Below are 21,974 nucleotides of genomic sequence, written 5' to 3' on the forward strand. Positions count from 1 at the left end.
ACGGCACGTTTCGTCACACCCAACACACACTAATGCTTGCCACGTGAACCACACACACACACACACACACACACACACATCATAACAGTGCTAAGACCCTCATCAAGCCTCTTAGGGAGAGGCTGAGAAAGAAAACAAAATGAGAGAGAGGAAGGACGGAGGAAAGGAAGGAGGGTTTGAGCAGGTGGAAGGTGGGAGTAGGGATGGAGGAGAGTTTGGAGAGCAAGGACAGACAGACAGATGGAAAAGTGCGAAGGTCAAAAGTATTTATCGCTCCGCCTGTTTCTTACTGGTTCCACTCTTCATCTCTCCACTCTGTTTTCAGCACTCTCACATGTCCCTATTAACATTCACGATGCACTCAAGATGGTCATGAATATTTCATCCTCACACACACACACACACACACACGCTCATACTTCCCACCTGACCTCACACACTGCAGCACATTACATAACAGCCACCCTCCTTTACAAGCACACATATATAACGAACAAACACATGCTAATTATCTTCTAAATTTTGTTAAAATTAGAGGGCACTGCAGGCAGAACAACAGGATGAGAACACCATGTGACGGCAAGATGTGTCACAACAACAACAAAATGTTCAGATCAGGCTAACCAGTGGTCTCCAAATGTTTCAGTGAGATGGGAACAAACTGTAAGTTGTGATTAAGTCCGGAATGACGGGAACATCCAGGCAGGGAGGAGATGCTGAAATTATGGGTTTGGTTTGTCGGTTGGTACACACATTAATGTCGTGTTGAACATGAAAAATGACTGGCCATTACTTATATTTGATTGATACCCAACAAGTTAAAATATGCCCAGCCCAAAAACGTTCAAGTTAACGCTATTACAGGGTTTCCTGCATTTAATGGGCCATTAGTTTTATTGTCAAAGTTACATCAGTTCTGCATTGTGACTGGGGCTGCAACATGAGATTAGCTTCATCACTGATTCATCACATTATCAAGACGATAATAAGCACAGTAATCGTCTATAACCAGAAAAATGGTCCATAAAATTCACATCATCAACAACCAAACACCCTGTAATATTCAGGTTAATGTCATATTAGACAAACACAAACCTCACATCCAAATGAAAGCTGGGAAGTGGGAGTATTGAAAGTGACTAATTGATTAAATCACCACTCATTTCATGATCACGCAGTTGCAACATCAGAGAGTTGGAGGCAGAATCAGCATCATTACCTTTAGATACTCAGTTTGCAGAAGAATTCAAATGTGACCCATCACTTTTGACTTGACTGCAGATCTATTCTTAGTGAGTCTGTATGTGGTGAAAATATGTGGCTCTGTGCTGAGAATATGCAACAAGTTGTGACTTTTAAAGGAACAGGTCAAAGTAAACAGACGAGCCTTCAGCGGAGGCGCTGCTGTCTTTCTCTCAGCTGACAGCACAATCTGGCCTGCATCTACAACTCCTACAAAACACCCTCACACACACACACACACAGACACACACACACAATGCTATCCGATCATCGGTCCATATACATGTAGCACCAGTTGTCCTTCTGTCTTTGTGCGTTTGTGCATGTGTGTGTCCGTAACACGAGCTCGGCTTGTATTGAATTACACCTTGGTGTTTGTGGAAGCCAACCTAAACAACGCACAGTCTGAGAGCAGAGAAGGAGAGAGGGGAAGGTGAGGTGAGGGTGGAGGAGAGATGCAGAGGATGGGGTTGAAGCAAAAGGGAGAGGTGGAAGAGACCGCTGGAACAGTCAAATAAAAGTTGAAATAAAGTAAAATAAATTAAAATCTTTTTTTTTTCATCCTTCAGGTTGACAGAAAATAAAAAAGACACAGACGGACAATATGCAGCAGGGAGGGAAAGGAAATGCCTGCACACACACAAGCTTTCTACTTCTGAAAACACACACTCTAAACACACACACAGCCCAGGTCTATTTTAGTAAGTGTTTATTCTTGTGCCACAGACCAGATTACCTGTGACACCGGCATGAAATCAGGCTAAGCTCCCTCTTTCTCACTGCTTCTGACCCTCTCCATTTCTTCTTCTGTCTCTCTCTTACGTGAAAACAGGTAACATGAGAAAACAGTCTCATGTCTGCTGCAAGCCTGATCATGTATGGGACGAGGTGTCCATCTGCAAATAAGCAGTGACGTGCATTGTAAAATGTTTGGCATGTTCTCTTGTATAACTGTTCTGACTAATTGATACCGTCGGTGACATGTTTCAGTCCTGCAGGGTGGGCTGCTGTAGGTGTCGCCATCTTATCAGTCATCTTAGGCCAAGAAATGCTGATTTCTGCAAAGGTGTGTATTTAGAAATATGTCAGAGAAGTGACAATGTTCAGAAGAAACTGTATATATATATATGGTAATACATAATCGATCTGATGCAAACTGTGAAAAATGGAAGTCAAAATATCCCGGAGCCAAGGTTTACTTATTCAAACTTGTCGCGTGGCCAAATAACAATACAAAGATACCGTATTCTTTCATCTGCAGGAGGAGATTTGGAGGCCGGGGCATCTCTGCAGCATTTTGGTACTTAATTATAATGCCGTTTTGTCACACATTTGTATCTTTATCATAAAATTGGGTTGGATTCCAACAATGACACGGTGCAATTGCAGAAACATTTCAATTCATTGTGCAGCCCTGTAAAACATCAAATTCGCAATTAATGAAATCTTTAATCATGATCAACAGCAAAAGGATGAAGACACTAAATCTCCCGACGTAGATGTGAAAATAGGCAGTTTAAAGCTTATAGTTTATTTCATCATTAATTCACTGCTTCTTTTGAGCTTCTCAAATATAAGGATTTTATGCTTTTAAATGTTTTATATCATAGTAAATTTAATATCCTTGAGATCATTCAGGCTATTTTTTTAAACTTTTCCGACATTTTATAGACCAAACGATGAATCTGACCAATGCTGAATAATGACAATAATCTTTCAGCAGCCCCTGGATGTGCTGCTGTTTGTTTGTATGTCAAGTCCAAGTCCTCTGACTTCTAAAACCCCGTCACTATTCCATCAATTTGTATCTGGACATGAGTATTGGTGTCACACAACAGCGAGGCACGAGAACACTCTGCCAACAACAGCACTGACCCATACGGAGCTGCATATAGATTACAAGGCTGAAGACGTCAGGATCAAGTTCTCGTACCGCTGCGGCCTATGGATGTTTGTGTGTTAGACGTGTTTGTGTGTGAGAGAGAAAAGGAGAGAAAGAGGGGCAGACAGTGAATGAAAATAAAGAGAGGGGGATTTTGTTACCGTGAGAGAGACACTAGACTACGACTTTTCAAGCAAAGGCCAGACCCAATGACCTGATCTGGCGCTGTACTCAGTTCAATTTGGGAGTATCCCTATGCTCGAAGCGCCCATGAAATCCAAGAAATCCCTTCAGGTAGAGCAGATAGGTTCACAACAGAGGCACAGACGCTGGAAAATAATGTAATTTGGTTTTCTAAATTGCCGCAGGGAGTTATAAGATGTCAGCAAAATCTATTAGCAAACCTGTCAGCTGAGTCTGGTTAAACAAGAAGCTACTTTTCACTGACTCATGATGGTGCATTTAAACAATTCTTGAGTATTTTTTCTGTCAGATTACATCAGATGGTATAGTGTGTGTACAGTATATATATCTCAAGATTTACTGTATGTGAGACTCTGCTGCAACATATAAGCTTTCATTTGCATGTGTGTTTCCATCACATACAAAATTCATCCAGGTAGTGATTGTGACAGCAGAGAGCCAGTGGGTCGGGCTTGTCGTGTTAGCTTAATCACAACACTACTCAACACAGGATGCAGTGAGGGTGCCTTTGCCTGCAGAGCAGTGTCAGGGGAAACGTGTTTTTTGAGGGGGAAACCCCACAAAAGAATCAGTCTCTTTTCAGCTAGGTAAGGGGAAACAATACATAATAAAAGAAACAATGGAAGTTTAATGAAATATAGACACTTCCTGCATTAAAGGGTCATGCACACCTTTGCGAGAGAAATGTCATATAAAAGACTTGCCTATTTTAACACTTGTAAAGTGGACCTCTGCATACGCAACAGCTAGTCTCATTGATTACAGTGGAAGCGTATATGACAACCATCTGCTAACTGGTGAACTCTTCTTCCCTTCTCTTGTCCTGTTTATGTTGTCATTTTTACTGTTGGTCCTAAAATTAACATATTATGTTATAATGTAATTGTATTTCTCCTTTTCCTTTACTCTCTAAAATCTGATACATATCATTGTATAAAGTTACTATGACGTTATATAAATGAAAGTTTGAATAATATGTGGCTTGTACTGAACTAAATAAAAGTATGTCAGCAGTTTAACTGGATTCAAAAGTAAAAGCACAGGAGAACATCTGATGTTAAAACCACAGACACACCTTTGTCTGTGGCGTGTGTGTGTGTGTGTGTGTGTGTGTGTGTGTGTGTGTGTGTGTGTGTGTGTGTGTGTGTGTGTGTGTGTGTGTGTGAGTGAGAGAGAGAGAGAGAGAGAGAGAAAGAGAAGAAATTCAGCTAAATGTCACTGACAGATGTCTTTTCCCAGGGTTGGAGTGACTGGAGCACAGAGACTCTTCAGTCTTCAGTTGCATACTCTTTCCCTGTCTCTTACACACACACACACTCACACACATGAATAATTGGCAGCACAGAAGACAGTTTCAGGACATCTACACCCACAGAGAAACGTGTAAGCTCACAGGATGCCCTGCAAAAGCAACACACGCACAAAAACACTTCACTGTTCCCGCGCTGTCAGTGATATTCCCATGAAAAATAACCATATTCCACGCTTTGGAAAGCAGATGGCGGGATAAGCGCTAGAAAGTGAAAGGGAGAGGAGGGGGTGAGTGAGGTAAACATGGACTGGATGTGTGCATTATGGCGCAGTGCTGCTGCAGTGCAGAGAGCACGGGGGGTAGACGGGGGCACATGTGCATCAACGTGCACTAGCATCAATGACAAATCCCTTACTCATACCACAGGGCTTATATCACTATTCTGACTGGTATGGATATGACGCAATATACCTGCTGTTCACATACATGTACTACATTTGTGGGAGAGGATGGACCTCTTTCCACTGGTTTTATCCCCCTGACACCCTAACAGCGCTAAATTAATCTCCAATCGTAGCCTCACCTGAACCTCTCAGCTGCCTCCTCTCAAAATAGAAGCTCCCTCGCTTCATACTTTTGCCGCCGCGACTGATGAAATGACAAGAAGACAAGAGCGCAACGTTGTTTCTCAGTCTCGGGTCAATGAAGGTCAGCCCGTGACAGGTTGACCAATTTTGACACCTCAGTCTATCTCAATCAATCTGTACTGGAATTGTACAATATTTATTTCTCTTGAGAAAGTCATTATATTTTGAATTAAAAGGTGCAATACGTGAGAACTGACCACCTGTCAGTTCCATACTAAAAAACAAATAACCAGAGTAGCTGCTACTTTCTGCTAACTGCTGCTGCTGTAAACCAGATAGCTCAATTAGCCATGCAGCTAGCAGTACAGACTGTGAAGCTTGGAGTGTTCGTGCTTACAACACTCGCACGGGAGCTTTGGACCAAGATGGGCCGAGCTAGCTGGTTAGCATTCTTACTTAAGTATGCGAGATATCCCTTCTATATAGATGTTGTGATATGAGAACTGTTATGTCTTCACACTCTGTTGAACATTTTAAACAAATGCTCACATTTGACCTAACTGCAGGTTCAGCTAATTGCTGAATCTTTTAACTTAGCAACAAGAAAACTTTAGCTTAAACACAAAGAAGAGATACAACTGACCTGAAACCACCTGGCAGGCGAAGAGATACAAAGCACAGACCCATATTATCTTTTTGAAGCATGAATTTTCAACCTTAGCAAAGCTAGCACAGAATGATCCATCGTTGTTAAGCTTGGCCAATCATCTTTGCATTCCCAAGTCAGGACTAAACATGGCTCAGGCCTATTTTTTCATTTTTTTTATTAAACAGGTTCAAGACATTTTGTTAGTTATGCTAGCTTAATATTTGCAAAAGTTATTGGCAAAGAGAGGACTCTACTGTGTGGTGTGTCAGCTAGCTTGCAGCTAGTAATAGCCCACTCATCCTTGTGTTTATTTATAGCTCAGTTAGCTAGTTAGCACTCTGACTGGCCCACATACGCACCACAGTCAGTTCACACCCACAGTGAGCTAACCCATGTTGCTTTTACAAGAAAAAACTTCAGTGACTTTGAGCTTTCCTTTAGCCAGCTAACTAATTTTCCCGCTTTCAGGCCAAACAAAAAAATAGCAACTCTGTGTCCATGTCGGGACAGATCAAAAATGACAAGATCTTATATAGAAAATGGTGTTTACAAGTTGTTCTACATTAGTATTCCTTTGTTAGCAAGAGCAGACTGTCCTTGACACAGAGGCCACACATGCAAACATGAACTACTAATTTAATCCTGCTGATCTGAGCCTGTCTAGACAGCTGATGTCAATGTAGTGTTTGGTGTCTCATAAATTTAGTTTAATTTTTATGTAATCTTCTGACCCAGATGCTTCGTTTTCCTCCCAGAACGAGCATACCAGCAAATAATGACCACAGATTTCTAATGTTAAAAAAAAAACAGGTGTGTTGTTGTTGTTAACTCCTGCAGGTCTGACTTTTTTAAGCTGACTACAGTCAGGGGTTTGACAAGCTGCTGACAGCAGCCTTGGCCTACTTCTACACTGGAGTCACGTTACTGGCTGTGTGTCACCCTCACCACATAACCACACACACACCGAGGACTGAAACGCACCGCCTCAAAGCTCATTTGTGCCCCCTCTGACTACAGTACCCCCTACTCAACATCACATTACGGAACCCCCCACTTGCATCCTGCCTCGGGGGGGGGCGGAGGGACTCTTCTTGTGTGTGTTCGTTTGGTTGTCTCCTCCCACTTATAGCCGCCTGAGGCCTTTACCCACAAGGGAGCAGTGAGCCAAACAGGAGATAGAAAAAAAATCTAAAAGAGAGCGTGCGAGGAGGCGATATAGATCCTCTTAATGCACTGTGTGTGGGTGTGCTTTTTTGTTTTCCTTCCAGACAGCGGTGTGACCACATGCTGTCTGTCATGTCACTCTGATCAGAACAAAAACACGACCCTAAACCTGCCTCTAAATTCGCTCCAGCTTCATTATGAGCACACACGACAGCCGATTTAAAGCAGCTAAATGCACAAATAAATAACAACTGAGGTATTCACTTTTTAACAAATACAAACAGGTTTGACAACATGCCAAAAAGGGTCACTGTTGCCTGCAAAGACATGTATAGGAGCAAGATGTTCAAGTCAACCCAGCCCACACGTCAAATGGAATATTCCACTGTGTAGCTGACACACCAAGGCCAAACACACTCCTAATGCACACACACATGCGCGGTGCTGATAAAGGCCAAAAAGTCTGCATCGTCACACACACACACACACACACACACACACACACACACACACACACACACACACACACACACACACACACACACACACACACACACACACACACACACACACACACACACACACACACACACACACACACACACACACACACACACCAGTTTAGTTGTACACAGTAGAGTAAAATCATCACATGTGAGAATACATGCTAATTATCATGCAAACAAACCACCAAAGAGCAGCAACGATGAGATACGGAAATAATCTGCTTATAATTATTGCAGTACAAATGTTAATAAAGTTCTTGTCGCAGCATTGCTCAGGCTTGGCACTGGCACAGCTATAACCACAGAGGAACATCTTGTTCTCTGTAATTTCCTGTTGTCAAGCTGGTGAAAACAAAACACGGCAATTATTCCACGAGAAGTTGTTATGATGGGGCGGGAGCTGAAAAGTCAAGTTTTTTCTCTTGTTTTGCTCCATGTTGTTTCTCCGTCAGAGCTGGACAGGAATGGGGATTGGCACATGGAACTCATTTAGCTTCGGGTATGACACAAACCAAACTGTGTCCAATGATTTCACCAAACCTTCAGCTGAACACTGCAGCAGACGTTGCCTATAAGCTGCAAACACACACAGACACATTGTCTGTCTGACAGTTGGCAACGCGTCGGGAGATCTGCGCCAACATGGCCTACGGAAAACTAACTTGAGGGCTCCTCAAGAAATTTATGTTGATGTTTTTTCAGCCAGTCTTGCATAACAGTGTGATAAAACTTTGACGAGATAAAACAAATATAGTTTGTAGCATGAATGAGAATCATGTCATGGGTCAATGACAATTCAAATGCAAAATTCAGCACAAAAATTGCCATCATAACATAAAAATCATTCACTTTTCACTGCAGGGTTTAGTCCACAACTTAACTATTTATAGCCCACCTTTCTGCCAATTAGACACAATGACTTTGTGCTTAAGAAGTCACATGGGTATGACCATATGATATACATTAATAGATTAAGCACTCGTTTATTTAATCATTGTGGTTATTTCACACAGAGGGGCCCACTGTAAAAATAGCCAAACAAATAAGATAAGGTTAAACTGTTTTAAGTCGAATGCCTTTTCAAAACATGCTGTTAGGCGTGGATTACCTGGTAATGTGAGGGGGTTTCATAGATCCAATCATTTGTCCGATTTAAAATCTGGGTGATTTTATCGGTACTTTCGGAGCTGGACCACAACAACCAATAAGAGAGGCATCCTGAAGCATCCTCACTCATCCAGACTAGTTCAACTTTCTGCTTTTGTTTTTATTTTTTCTTCTCACTGCAATGCGCTGCTAAAGGAAGTTGTTGCACCATGCTAATCTCCAAATTTGTTTATGTCAGGTTCCCCATGAGTTCATGTGAGAGAGATACAGACAGGCAGAGATTCTTTGCTTAAAATATATCTGATGGATATGTTTTTTGGCAAGGATCCAATAAATGCTCATATAGATACCAAAACAAGATACTTAGTAGTTTGACCCTTAAAAAAAACAGTGTTTTCCTAAATTCAATAAAGTCTGACAACGTCATAAATCATTGGAAATGTATGTGCAAATTTCAAGGGTCTAACAATCAAAAGTATTCCATTTGTTTTAGGCATACAGAGGCGGTGCCAGTTTCACAATATGATCTGAAAGCTTTTGACTGACTATAAATAATATTTTTTTGTCTTCAGCATCTTCATTGTGAAGTAATGACTGACCTCAGGCAGGCTGTGGTGACTCATAATCGTCCCGACTTTACCAAAAACTTAAATCCCCAAAACACAGTCCAAAATCAAATTTCAATCACTGGGCCACAGGATTGATTAAACCATTTGGTGGAGTGTTTGAACCGAACCGCTTTAAAAATACACATTCATATCTTTGGGAGGCCAAGACAAAACCCTGTCACTCAGGCTGCACTCGTTCCCACTGAGGAACAAAACCATATCAAGCCTGCAAAAAGATGAACAAAGAGAAAATATGAAAGAGGAACAAAAACTGACACACTAACACTGCTGCTCCAGTTTGATGTTGTGGATCAGGCACAAAACATTTAATGTGCTGAGGAAGAACACACACTCCAGCTAATGCAGTCGGTTTGTATAATAATCTTCATGTGTGACTGACTTCTATTTATAAAAACGCATAAATGGATTCTGTGCTCTTCTTTCAGAGTTGGAAAATCAGCTCAAAAGTGAGAAAGTTTGTGCGTGAGTGAGCGTCCATTACTTTGAGTGCAGTATTACTAACACTGTTAATGACATTACTGGCACGCAGCCAGCTGTCGTCTCTCCTCTTTCACCCCAGATACCTGACTACCTGTCTGTCGGTATAGCCCCTTTCAGACAGTACAGTCTGTAAACACTCATTTTACATAAACAATCTATAGATGAAAAAACTACTATGATAATTGGTGGCTGTTTTTTTAGTTTCCATTGATATTAAACTCAAGATCTTTGGATTTTGATGCATTGGTCAGACAAATCAAGCAATTTGTAAATCATATAACCTTTTGATTTTTATTGACCAAATGGTGATCCAATCAAGAAATTCACATTTAGAATAGCGACTTTTTTTAATTGTGGTTTCTCTGAAAATCTGCTTCCTTAGCACCTAATAACATCTATGAAACATTTTCAGTGCAACTCAAATAAATAAATCTCAATAAAAAAGCCAATAACCGTCACACACAAGATTAGGTTCGCACGTCACTGCATGGGGAATGATGTTCAAACTAATTACAAGATGCCGTGGCTTGACAGTATGATTGGGAAACATGCTGATATACTGAACACATTTGGGCAACTATGCAAAAAGCAGGACATTTTAAATTACATCGTTGTATTTCTTAAAATGTGATGAAGGTATTCAAATGTTGGATTAGAGAAGCAGACATCACAATACAAAACTTGCAGCCATTGATCTTAGGCCTTCATTCATATTGTTCTCCCTACTTCTGATTTTCCGATCTACACAGGATACACTACTTTTATAAAAAAGAAAAAGGGCAACATATTGATTTCAAAATTGAACATGGCAGACAGGATTAGGAGATTAGGCCACAGACAACATAAACTGCTGGTGAAATGCCCAAACCCTCCTGTTAGTTAGCTGTTAGAAGCCTCTTGGAACAGAGATGAATCGCATCAGGGAACTGAAAAAAATCTGCTCAAGTTAAAGCACTTAGAACTACTACGACCTGGATGACTGACAAACTTCATCAACATTCCAAGAAACGGTGACCTACAAAATAACAAAGGGTGTTGGTTACACTACCTGCCTTTAAGATAACTATGCCACCATTCAACATGCCATGAGGGATATGTAGTGCATTCCATATGCCAGCAGTCAAAGGTAAACCCTCACTGTGACACAGCAAATACTTCAGATATAGGTTGTGTGGTGTGCTTTTACCCACAGACACAAAAGTGCACCACCAAAAGCAATTCTGACTCACTGCCAGTGATCTCTCTGGTAATTTAATTGGCATCAGGTTGTTCTGGGACATTTCCTATTCAGGATAAGTAGGTGAAGATGGGAACAGTGATTGGAGAAATCCCAAAAAGGCATTCGAGTTAGAGTGACTTTTCATTATTTGATTTGAAACTGCAAGGCAAAGTGACTTTGAAAAAAACTTTTAATGACAGGCTGCAGCTTGTCCACTGCAGAGCTGGCCTTGAGTGCAGATGTTTTACACATCAGCCTACTGCCCTTAAAGTAAAATCTTATCTTTACCATAACCTGGAGCACTTTACGGGTTAAAAATGCAATAAGAGCCCTGCAAAGGTTTTTGGCTGCTGGTCTAGATCTATTAATAGCAGGGAAAGTGCAGAGCAACTAGTCAGATTTACTGCTCCTTTAACAGGTATTGACACTGGCATTGTGTTTGAAGAGGTCCAGATTTGGGTCTAACTAGTGCTAGTTTTGCCAGTCTTTCTACTTTGGAGTTGAACAGCATTGTTTCCTCCTCATGTGATTATGAACGGACCTATAAACAGGATTTCACACCTCCAAAAACTGCTGAAAAACACAGTCTCATGTGCCAGCTCATTGTTCTTTTCTGACAGCAATGAAAAGTATGAACCTTCTGATACAAGCCAGCTGTTTTCTACACAAAGTGCTTTGACCAGAGGTGACCTTGAACTGTTAATTTGACACTACAGTGGTCAAACAGAAATTGATTAAATGCCTCCCCACTGTTGATAAAACAGTCTCACGGCAAGGTCCATTTAGCAGCTGTTTTGGAGCCTTCAATCACATGACATGATCTTCAGCAGATGGCAACCCAGTCTAATTAATCTGTGCAAATAACACCAAAATATGTGGTTAGGTTTAGGAAGAGATGGTGGAAGATAAAACATTAGGTAAGTTCCAAGTGTAAGTTAAAACAAATAAACTCTGACTTTTGTTTTTACAGGTCACAAAGCCTTGGGTAAAAAGGAGTGTGTTTGTTTGACTCATTTATCAACCCAAACCTCCACCATGATTGAAATTTCTCACTCAAATGCTTGGTATTTGGAAGCACCTGTTTCCTACAGAACTTAAACACTCTATATGTGATTTCTGCTACTAGGGGTGTCTCTATTATAACAAAACAAAAGACGTTTGCCAAGTGTTGTTTTGGAATGGCAGAGCCAGACATTCTGGAGGAATAGACACAAAAAGACACATAGGATTCTGCTCCGATGCAGTTTAATTCAATTCAAGAGCAATTTAAGGCACCGGGAGTAGTACACAGACACAAAACAAGTCAGCATGTTAAAACATGTCAGTACCAGAGCAGGTTACTCACAGGAGGAGAGCTCAGACATTACTTTTTAACTTTTGGGATGCAAAAGTGGATTTATCTTTACTGCCATTGGTCACCCTGACTGCAGCAGCGATCCCAAGAATAGAGGGGGGAAAAGAGGAGAGAGAACTGGAGTCTCTGGTGAGTGCTAAGTTCAGTAAGGGGTTTACCTGAATGTTAAGAGACCTCATCGTGTGTCATTTCTTGCTTGTTACGGCTAATGTACAGACAAGTAATCTTGCTATTTAAGTGTTATTTACATCACATTTAGTCACATTCACTGCCTTCTTTCCTCACTCTTTCCCAGAAGTTTAGCAACACGCAACCAAGTGAAAAACACTGTTGTAATACACAACAACAAAATATACACTAAATGTCTTGCTGTTTTTAGAAATATTAATGCAGAGTTTGTACACATTATATCCTCAATTAGCAAGATTGGTAAATCACCTACACAACATTCAACTATTGGTGAATGCACTGCACGCAATTTGAAAATATGAAGTTGTGTTATTTGGATGCAAATTAAAGCTTCCATATCCATTTTCTGAGCACTCTCAAGACTTTTTAAATATTGAAACTGAAAGCTGATTCTTCACCTTGAACACTGCAGTTGGCACAAATGACAACTCCATCTGCTGAGGAGGATCTTGTAATTTAATCAAAAGGAGTTCAAGAGCTACTATGTGGACCTTGTGGGAGTCTGTATTGTCAACTGCTGTTTCCAAGGTCACAGCTAAGGTGTACATCAGCCAGTTTCCCCACAATGTTACTACTTAACTGTGACGAGTTCAAACCACCCGAAACAAACTATAGAATTCAAGAGGCAACATTGGAGCTCAAGCACTGCAAAAATGGAAACTAAAGTGAAACAGGAAGAGAAACAAATTAGAGAGAATGACGAAGAAAAAAACAGTATGAAAAAAGAGACACAGCAGACAAGACTGGGAGGAGGAGAGCTGACACGAGACCGAGCAAACAGTGGAAAGTATCTATTCTTAGAAGACGTTTTGTATTATTGACAACCTCTCAGGCTTAAGAAAATATCTGTGTGTGTGTGTGTGTGTGTGTGTGTGTGTGTGTGTGTGTGTGTCCTCTAACTCAAAGCCAAGGCTAAATACAGTGCAGCCATCTGATATTGTCTTTGCACAAACATGTATTAGAAGGAAGAAGGAAGGGGTTAATGAAACTGTAACATTTCCTTTCAGTTTTTCTGCGACATCAATATTAGTCCTGAAAACAACTCTCTAGACTTGTGAAAGACCGCATAGTATCCTTACTTTACTCACATCACAATCTGCTAGTTAGATCAAAAATGTCAACAATACTGTATGTAAACAGCCCAACAGCAACCTGTCGTCTCTTTCCCACAGCTGTTGAATACTACAACTACATTCCAACATCATTTATAGCTGCAACAAGTGTGTGTGTGTGTGCGTGTGTGTGCGTGCGTGTGTGTGTGTGCGTGTTTGTAAGATCTGGCTGCGATAAGGGGAGCCATTGATGCCATTGATGTAAGCGAGACGGCAAACACACACAAACACGCCGTCCTGCACTGATCAGAGGTGGGAAAACATAACTCAGGTTTGTGTACAAGGACTTCACACCATTAGGAAGTGGGTTATCTAGACACAGGATCTGGGTTCAGGATAAAAACACGGATTGTGCAGCGACAAAGAGATGGCATTAGGGAGGTTGTGTTACTTTAAACTAAATCAAATTTTGCAAAAAGTTGAGCTGCATTTCGTTGATGGCTTCAACTTCTGGTCTAACATTTCAGCTTGGCTCTGCTGTTGTGAACTTATCTTTACTTTTTTGGTTATTTTGAATATTTTTGGTTGGTATTGTGGCTTTTATAGGACAGTTCTGCCAGTAAGTGAGGATTAAAGACTTTAGAATAAATTGTAGGGCTGTCAACTACGGTTTTCAAAGCCTCATGTTTGGCATTACGGTGGTCAACATCTTGGGGTTTTTTTTAGCCAGAAATGGATATACTTGGACATGATGGTGCAGAATATCCTGAGGATATCCTGATTGGTTCTGACTGAGACGCGAGGACATAGTGTTGTGGCAACTTGTCAATCAACATCGAGCCACACTCTAAACCATTCCCTGGTTTATTCTCATGGTGGAAAACAGGCTGTATTGAAGAAGACATAAAACTACTGAGACCATAAACTCATTTGGAAACTATATACTGAGTTCAAAAAAATGAAGTTAGAAGTTTGGTAATATTTCATAAGTTTACATACAGTCTAAATTATTTTTGCAACCAGTGGAGTCACCCCCTGCTGGCCAATAGAAAGAATGCAGTTTCAAGGCACGTATGCATTGGATTCACTTTTCAGACCTAGACCATTGATTATAATTGGGGCTCGGTCTGACTCATTTTGACTCAGCACAAGGTGGCAGGGATTCGCATTTCCATGACAACACTTGAGAGAGTGAGGGGGAGTGACACGTGGCAGAGGTCCCCAGGCCGGGACAACACTTGAGAGAGTGAGGGGGAGTGACACGTGGCAGAGGTCCCCAGGCCGGGACTCGAACCCAGGGCCGCCACAGCGAGGACAAAACCTCGGAACATGAGACGCCTGCTCTACCAACTGAGCTAAACAGCACCCCTCCTGCCTCCTTTTTCTGTTCCAAGTTATTATTTCTCATCATTGGTGTTAAATGCTGGTCTAAGTCAATATTACATTACTGTCCGTAGTGGCTGCTTGTCAATGTCTGTTTAATTGTTATCTTTTTAAGTCTATTTTAGAGTTTTCAATCAAGTGTTTTATTCCTAAAGAGCCACACCGGGGGCAAGGACAGCAAATGAGCCATGTCCTATAGACACTGCATGTCTTATGATAAATAAAAAATAACATGTTTCATTTCCTACAAATTCTTCACAATTAAAGTTGCCTGTTATCAAATGCTTGTGAATTAGCAAAATCAGGTGATGTTTTAACTTGCAAAATCGCTCCGGTGGAAAAGCCCCATTTGGCTATGGTGAGGGATGTCAAGGATGCATCTGCTCCCATAGAGTCTCACAACCTTTTTGCACACTAAAGAGAAACCATTAAACCAACAGATCTGGCAGTGATTGTTGCTGGCTCACGGCAATTGTTTGTGTGTCTGTGTGTATGTGTGTTTGGATCACAAATCAACCTCTTCAAACATCCATTTCGAAAGTATAAATCCCACACAGAACCTCAACTCTGTCTTCAATTAGTCATCATTAATTTAGAGTGTGTTTCTGTATGTTTTAATGGATGGATCTAGCAAGAGACTACCTACAGTAGAGTGTACAGTACATGTAAAGAGCATTAGAGCAGAGATACAGGCTTTATGCTTATGATCTTTGCATTATTGATATGTTGTTTATGGAAATGTGACCCAGCTCTCCATGCAAAGTGTCAAAACATTTGTATGTGCGCGGACGATCAAAAGCCTTCTTTTGTGCATTTATGCATTAGTCTCTTGTTTGTATAACATCAGTACATTTAGGTGCATCAGTGGTTGAGCTCATGTGACTATCTGCGTGTGACCAGTTGCGTCTGGTTACATACTGTGCGCTTGAGTGTGCAATGACTGGTAATAACCCAGTGCTTACTCAGCACCAGTTGATAGTCAGCACACATTTCATCAAGAGGAAGTCGACTGCTTTCACTTCAGCTGAAGCAGCCGCTCTGAAACCAAGACGGCATCGACAGCAGGAGGCTGACACGAAAAGGTTGTTTAAGGAAGATGTCTGCACAGTTTGCCCTTTGTCGGCATACTGCACATCTACTCTGTATCATTCCGCTCGTGCTGCTTGTGGTTTTCAGCAGAATAGAAACAGCATTACAGACGACAGAGGATGAACATCTGTTGGTCATTTACATCTCTGTTTGGGACTTTGGTGTTTTTGTGTGTGTGTACTCACCAAAAGGCCTTGAAAGCTTCATAAATGTCGCTGAGACGTTGTCGTTTGGTCCAGGCTGCAATCTTAAGCCCTGCAGTCGTACCTGAACACACGCAAAAACAACAAGTTAAGACCCAGCGCGCAGACACATCACCAAGTCGGGTTGCAGGTCAACTAGGTTACATCAATACAGCGAATGCGCACATACACGCTTACTCTCTCTCATGTGCACGAGCAATCAGCAGCTGCCAATAATAAATCAGCAATGCAATGCTTAAAGTCTCCCTGCCTTTGCACCAATCATTTGACAGGGCTGCAACAGTCCAACACGGAGACATTCAAACACTACTGTAGACAGAAATGTGTGAAACATTCTGTATCAGACACAAACCGTTGCATCAAATTGACGCACATTTGGAAAGGATTAATAACAATGACACACAATGTTTTCTGACAGCAAAAAAAAAAAAAAATAAAATAAAAAATAGGTGGAGAAACTCGTTTTGTTTATCTGACTCTGACATTTACATAACTGCAACTAACGGCCGATATGTTATCATTTTTATCTGCTGGTGATCATCTGGATGAATCAATCAACAGCTCGGTCTGTAGCGTGGCTGTGGCTGGTGAAACACAGACTAACAGTTGCCTGAACACAAGGTAACGCCTTCGAACTACTTGTGTTGTCTGATCAAGAATACGGTGGCCTTGAGAGTCAAAATACAAGAAGCTTTCAGAAAACACGTGTAATACAGTAATGTTTTCTGAGATGTTGTTATGTGTTGATCATCAGGGCCTGAAATGCAAAAATTGTTAACCCTAGTAATCAATCAATCTGTGAAACTGTTGCTGGCTAATTTTCTTGTGATTGTTCGAGCCCTGAATGTAGTATCTTTTAAAACACTGAGGTTAAACTGCAGTCTAAAAAGTGTCAACTCTGAGTGAAACATAGCCTTGCAATTTCCCCAAGCAAGCCGACCAAGATGCAAATATGTAATACTTTTTTAACGATAAAATGTTGTGGAAAGCAGCAAATCCTCACACAGTTTCGACTTATCTTTTCAGCCATGAACAAACGTACTGTGATATGAAAGTCAGTGATTCGGTGAGAAGGGAGGGACAATCCACACACAGCACAAAGATGCCCCTGAGAATTGCTTGTTTTGCCTGACAACGAGGATAAAATGCAAATATACTGCATTTCTTGTGGAAAACATTAAGAAAAGGCGGCACATGCCCACATCTAGGATGCTTTCACCACAGATGTTTTGCAACTTTAGCGTTAGAGACCACTGTGCATTCCGTCTTAAACGCAATTTCGCAAGAGCGGAGTCAAACTGCAGGCTGTGGCATCACACCCACACGCACCTGCAGGCAGTGATAGACGAAAATGCTGATGACTAATCAACCACAACGCAGGACGCTCCTCATATTTTCATCATTTGTAATTGGCAACGTCGGATTCCGAGCACAGCCGTACCTGACATGTCACAGGTGTGTTATTCACCACAGGGGCTGCTCCTCCCTGGTCAATTACCAAGTCATGATGCAAATGAGGCTTCTTCTTCTTCTTCTTCTTCTTCTTCTTCTTCTTCTTCTTCTTCTTCTTCTTCTTCTTCTTCTTCTACGAATGTCGTACAAACTCTGCACAACAACAACCCTGGGCGCCTTGTGTTTTTAAACCCCTCTTTACCTTGCTCTCGCGCGGAGATGCTAATTATGCAACACTTTATAATTAGCGCGACCTAATTATGGAAAGCGGACCTGTCCCGGGCCGTCGGCACCTCCAGCCTCTCCTGTCTTTTTTTTCTTCTTCTTGTTTTGTTTTTGACACAGGCCTACAGAAACTACTGTAAATGCCCCCCACCCCCGTCTCCTCCACCTCCACCTCCTCCTCCTCCTCCTCCTCCTCTCTGCAGCAGCAACCTGAGATGCTGTGTACTCCGCCAGCCGGAGCCGACCGACAGCGGCGACAAAATGTTTAATGTCAGCCGACCTCTCGTCGCCGGACAACGAGCTCACCTCGCCGGATCGTGTCAGCCGCCGGCTCCGTGTGTGTGTCCGCTGAGCGGTCGGAGAGTCGCTTCGCCTCTGCGGCAGCTTCTGTTGCATAGGTCGTCCGCTGCTCCTGCAACTGAAGCCAGGGCTTTAAATACGCCTTTAAAGGAATATCTGTCGGAAGAGAGGCGTAGCGCTGGCTTCCGTCGACGTCACGCTCATTTGCATAAAGGGGCGGGGCCGCAGCGGCAGCATATAAAGAAGCGGAGGGGCTGGATTTAAAGGGAAATGCCGTCAAAAACAAAAACATGACTCAGGTTTGAAATACATGTACTTCACTCGACCAATTCAGTGTTCTGCTACTTTATACCTCTACTCGACAGTGATCGAATGCAACTAAGTACATCTACTCAACTACTTTACTTCCATTTTCTGCTCCTTTATACCTCCACTCTCCATGTACATAAATACCTCTACTCAAGTATGTTGATGAATGTTGTCAGTCGTCCAGATCATGGTAAATCTAAGTGCTGCATGGCAACTGCACTTGTCTTAGTTCCTTGAAGACGCATCAGCGCCAAAGCATAGAAGGATAATGGACGTTTTGCAGCTTTTTACATATTGTTGTCTCAAATGCACTGTATTATGGAATGTTTCTGTGCTTGTTGCTGCTACTGTGACTTGATTTGTGGTTGTTATTGTCTTGTCATGTCCTTGATGCTGCTATTTTGAGCCTATCATGGTGAGGTCTCACTGGTAAAAAAAAAAAAAAAAAGAGAGAGAGAGAGAGAGATTTACATACCCATGTGCCTCCCTGGATAAAGGTTACATATTCCGATGGTTTGATCTGAGATGCGTGAGCAGTGTGAGCTCGGAGGCCATGTTTTTCCCCAGCACATGTGTTTTGGTCTAGATGCTGCTGAATGATATCCAGTGGTAGTGAATTTTGCATATTTCACCTTTAAATACGTTATTTTGAGCCGTTACACCTGGCCCATGTTCTCTGAAATGGACATTTTAGAATGATGGTAATATATGTGAATATAGAACTTAATACCCATTCTCAAATGAGTAAAATCTGTATTATAATTATTATTTTCCTATCAGTGAACATTCTTCCTTTTGAACCTTATTATTTCCACCTTTCAGTGTAAGATTAAAGTTGAGTTTAAGACAAAATCATTTTATGGGTCCTATAGAAATAAGCTGCAGGTCTCTAGATTATATGTATTAGTTGGAAATATATAAGATTCATGCCACTTAATCAAGCACTTGCGTAAACACAGCATAAACCAAACAAGATGCTGCAACATTATGTAATAATGCAGTTGCCATACAATGTTGGTTCAGTTTACCCTATGTGTTAGTTGCAGTGCATCTGGCGAAATCATGGTCTGTGGCCTCTGGGCGGGTGGCTAACACGTGGCCATGATCTTATAAAACTAAAAACAGAAATTGAGGAAGTGACTGAGAATGTTTTTTTCAAACATCTTTGATTCAATATTTTTCAATTAATAATCAATATAACCAGGTATCATTTAAGAAAAAACAGTTAATTCTTACAACAACAAAAAAACAATTATGAATGAATTCAATCAAATCAAGCTTTTAGTTATGAATGTTTGACTCATCGACCCAGTTCTCAGTTATGGCATCAGTGGAACTTGATCACCAACAAGCCAGCTCAATATTGCACCAAACTCGAATACACAAGTCAGTTGTTCAAACTGGAAACCAACAAACTTTCATCCTTGCAGGTCACTGTGATCTTAACTGTATTTCATCTGTGTGAACACCGTTTGTTAAAGTTATGCTGTGCTCGATTTGCCGATTTCTGTTTGTCAACACACCAAGTGCAGCGAGCGATTCTGGTGGAAGAGAGTTCATAGGTGTGAAAACAGCTCATTTGTTTCATTCGTTTGTGAAATACCAACAAAGTTTAATCTTTAGTATTCGTCTGCATGGAGACGCATTTTACACTTTAAACTCATGCGGAGTCATTAAAAACTGACAATTCTTGCCCATGTAAACAAATGCCACGGATGAAATCTGTCACTATCTGACACGCTGCCATGATACAAGGTCAAACGTAATAATTGAGAAGGACAAGTGACTTTACTCATGGAGCCAGTGCTGCTGCATCTGTAGAATTTCTACCACAGGAGATCAATAAAGGATCATCTTATCTTAAATGTACGAAAGTCGTGCTTTTGTGTCCCTTCTTCCAGTACACTGCCACTCTGAAGGTCACTTATTGCTTTTCAGTTCAACGCTACAAACCTAATCGCTCTATTAGCTTCAGCCAATATTATGGTTGGGTTGACTATGTAGTGTAACATCCAAATGAATCGACCTTTATGAAATGTGCTGCTTTATACAGTTGCTGCTATATGTCTTTTTTCTTCTTTACCTGCCCAACAGATGCAAATTAGCTGCTGGCTAACTCTGGCACAATTACTTTTAATTGTCTCTGTTGAAATGAACAACTAACTAAGAAAAAAACTGATAATTAAATTCTATAGAGAAGGTAAAAGCAAATTGTGTGTGTGTGTGTGTGTGTGAGTGAGAGAGAGAGAGAGAGAGAGAGAAACGAACAAAGTCCGAAATGAAGCAGAACTATGTTGGTGCCTCCGTTGACTCGTTGACATTGATGAGTCTTGAGCCTGGTTCTGAGTTGCAGCACAAACAACACTTGTGTTTTTATTCCGTCTTAAATAAAGCTCGTGCTTCCATAGTTTATGGATTAAAATGAAACTGATAGAAAACAACTTATCTTCCACCGCAGCCGAAGCATGACTCGACCTGCACGGCGAGAGATTAACAGCCGCTTATGGCTTTATGTAACAAAACAACATACAGGGCGCTCACACACACACAAATACACACATACACACACCATCTAAAGGACTCGAAGGGCATTTCAGGGCAGCTTTGTATTAAAAACCCCTTGACTGGCTCCACAGGGAGGTCAGAGGTCATTCACAGAGCAGCAGCCCTGCAGGGACTGAGTCTTTGGCTCAGTGTTTGAACACCTGATGAGGCTGGAGCCAGTGTGTTTCAGCTTCATGGCACAAGAGGCACAAGAGGCAGGAGTCAAACAGCTTCCATGTTTTGCCAAACAATTTCTTGCTTCATCTTCTAGAATGTGATGAATTATTGCTGAATTTTTTTTTGGACTAAATTTTTGGCGTGTAAGACTGATCATCAGATGGAAAAAGGACTTCGAAGACGCCACCTCGGGTTTATATCGATTATAATGTCTCACTGTTTTCTCACATTTTATGGACAAAACTGTTAATCACTTAGCTGAGAAAGTCACTGGTAGACAAATCGACAAAGAAGATGTGAAACTGACCTTTCATGGACTCTCAGCAGCAAACCTGCTCTCCACTTTAACTTCTCTTGGTATAAAACAGCCCCCTCTTCTGGTAAAGTTTAGGAAGTGCAGAAAAATGGGACTGGCGTTCCACTCTGACTCAATTAGAGCAAGTCAGTACTAGTAGTTCCCTCACCAGTTTCACTGCTAGTTTCCCAGATTTTCTCTCTTTTTTTTAAGGCACATTGTTATTTATGTATTTTGGCGAGTATTTCTAATTGCAGATAGTCCTGTCTAAAAGGGACGAAGTACTCTAGGCTCTAGGTTGCGGGAGGGGTGCGTAAGGTGTTGTACATGTTGAAGTTCTCCAGGATGACACTGGAGATAAGTGCACTTACAACGCAGGCGCCAACACTCAAACCTACTTTCAGTAGACCTTTGGAACAGCGGCGCCATCAACCACTGATCTGAACCTCAGCAGCTCGGCGTTCTGCAGCTGCACTCTCCA

General features: G+C 41.4%; 1 protein-coding gene across 3 annotated transcripts in view; it reads right to left on the reverse strand.

The window, feature by feature from the left end:
* Window positions 1-20,324, reverse strand: part of LOC119016788 (solute carrier family 45 member 4) — a 55,174-nt gene extending 34,850 nt beyond the window's left edge. Inside the window, exons 1-2 of one of the 3 annotated variants that reach the window (XM_037093031.1) lie at window positions 18,175-20,324; window positions 16,174-16,255 (exon numbers count right to left, since the gene is read on the reverse strand). The gene's annotated coding sequence lies outside the window, so the exon portion shown is untranslated. Of the gene's footprint in view, window positions 1-16,173; window positions 16,256-17,632 lie in introns of all 3 variants that reach the window. The other 2 variants (XM_037093032.1, XM_037093033.1) reach the window with 2 other exon arrangements.
* Window positions 20,325-21,974: the final 1,650 nt, after the last annotated feature.

Source organism: Acanthopagrus latus, chromosome 3 (assembly GCF_904848185.1).
Source record: "Acanthopagrus latus isolate v.2019 chromosome 3, fAcaLat1.1, whole genome shotgun sequence".
Taxonomy (NCBI): domain Eukaryota; kingdom Metazoa; phylum Chordata; class Actinopteri; order Spariformes; family Sparidae; genus Acanthopagrus; species Acanthopagrus latus.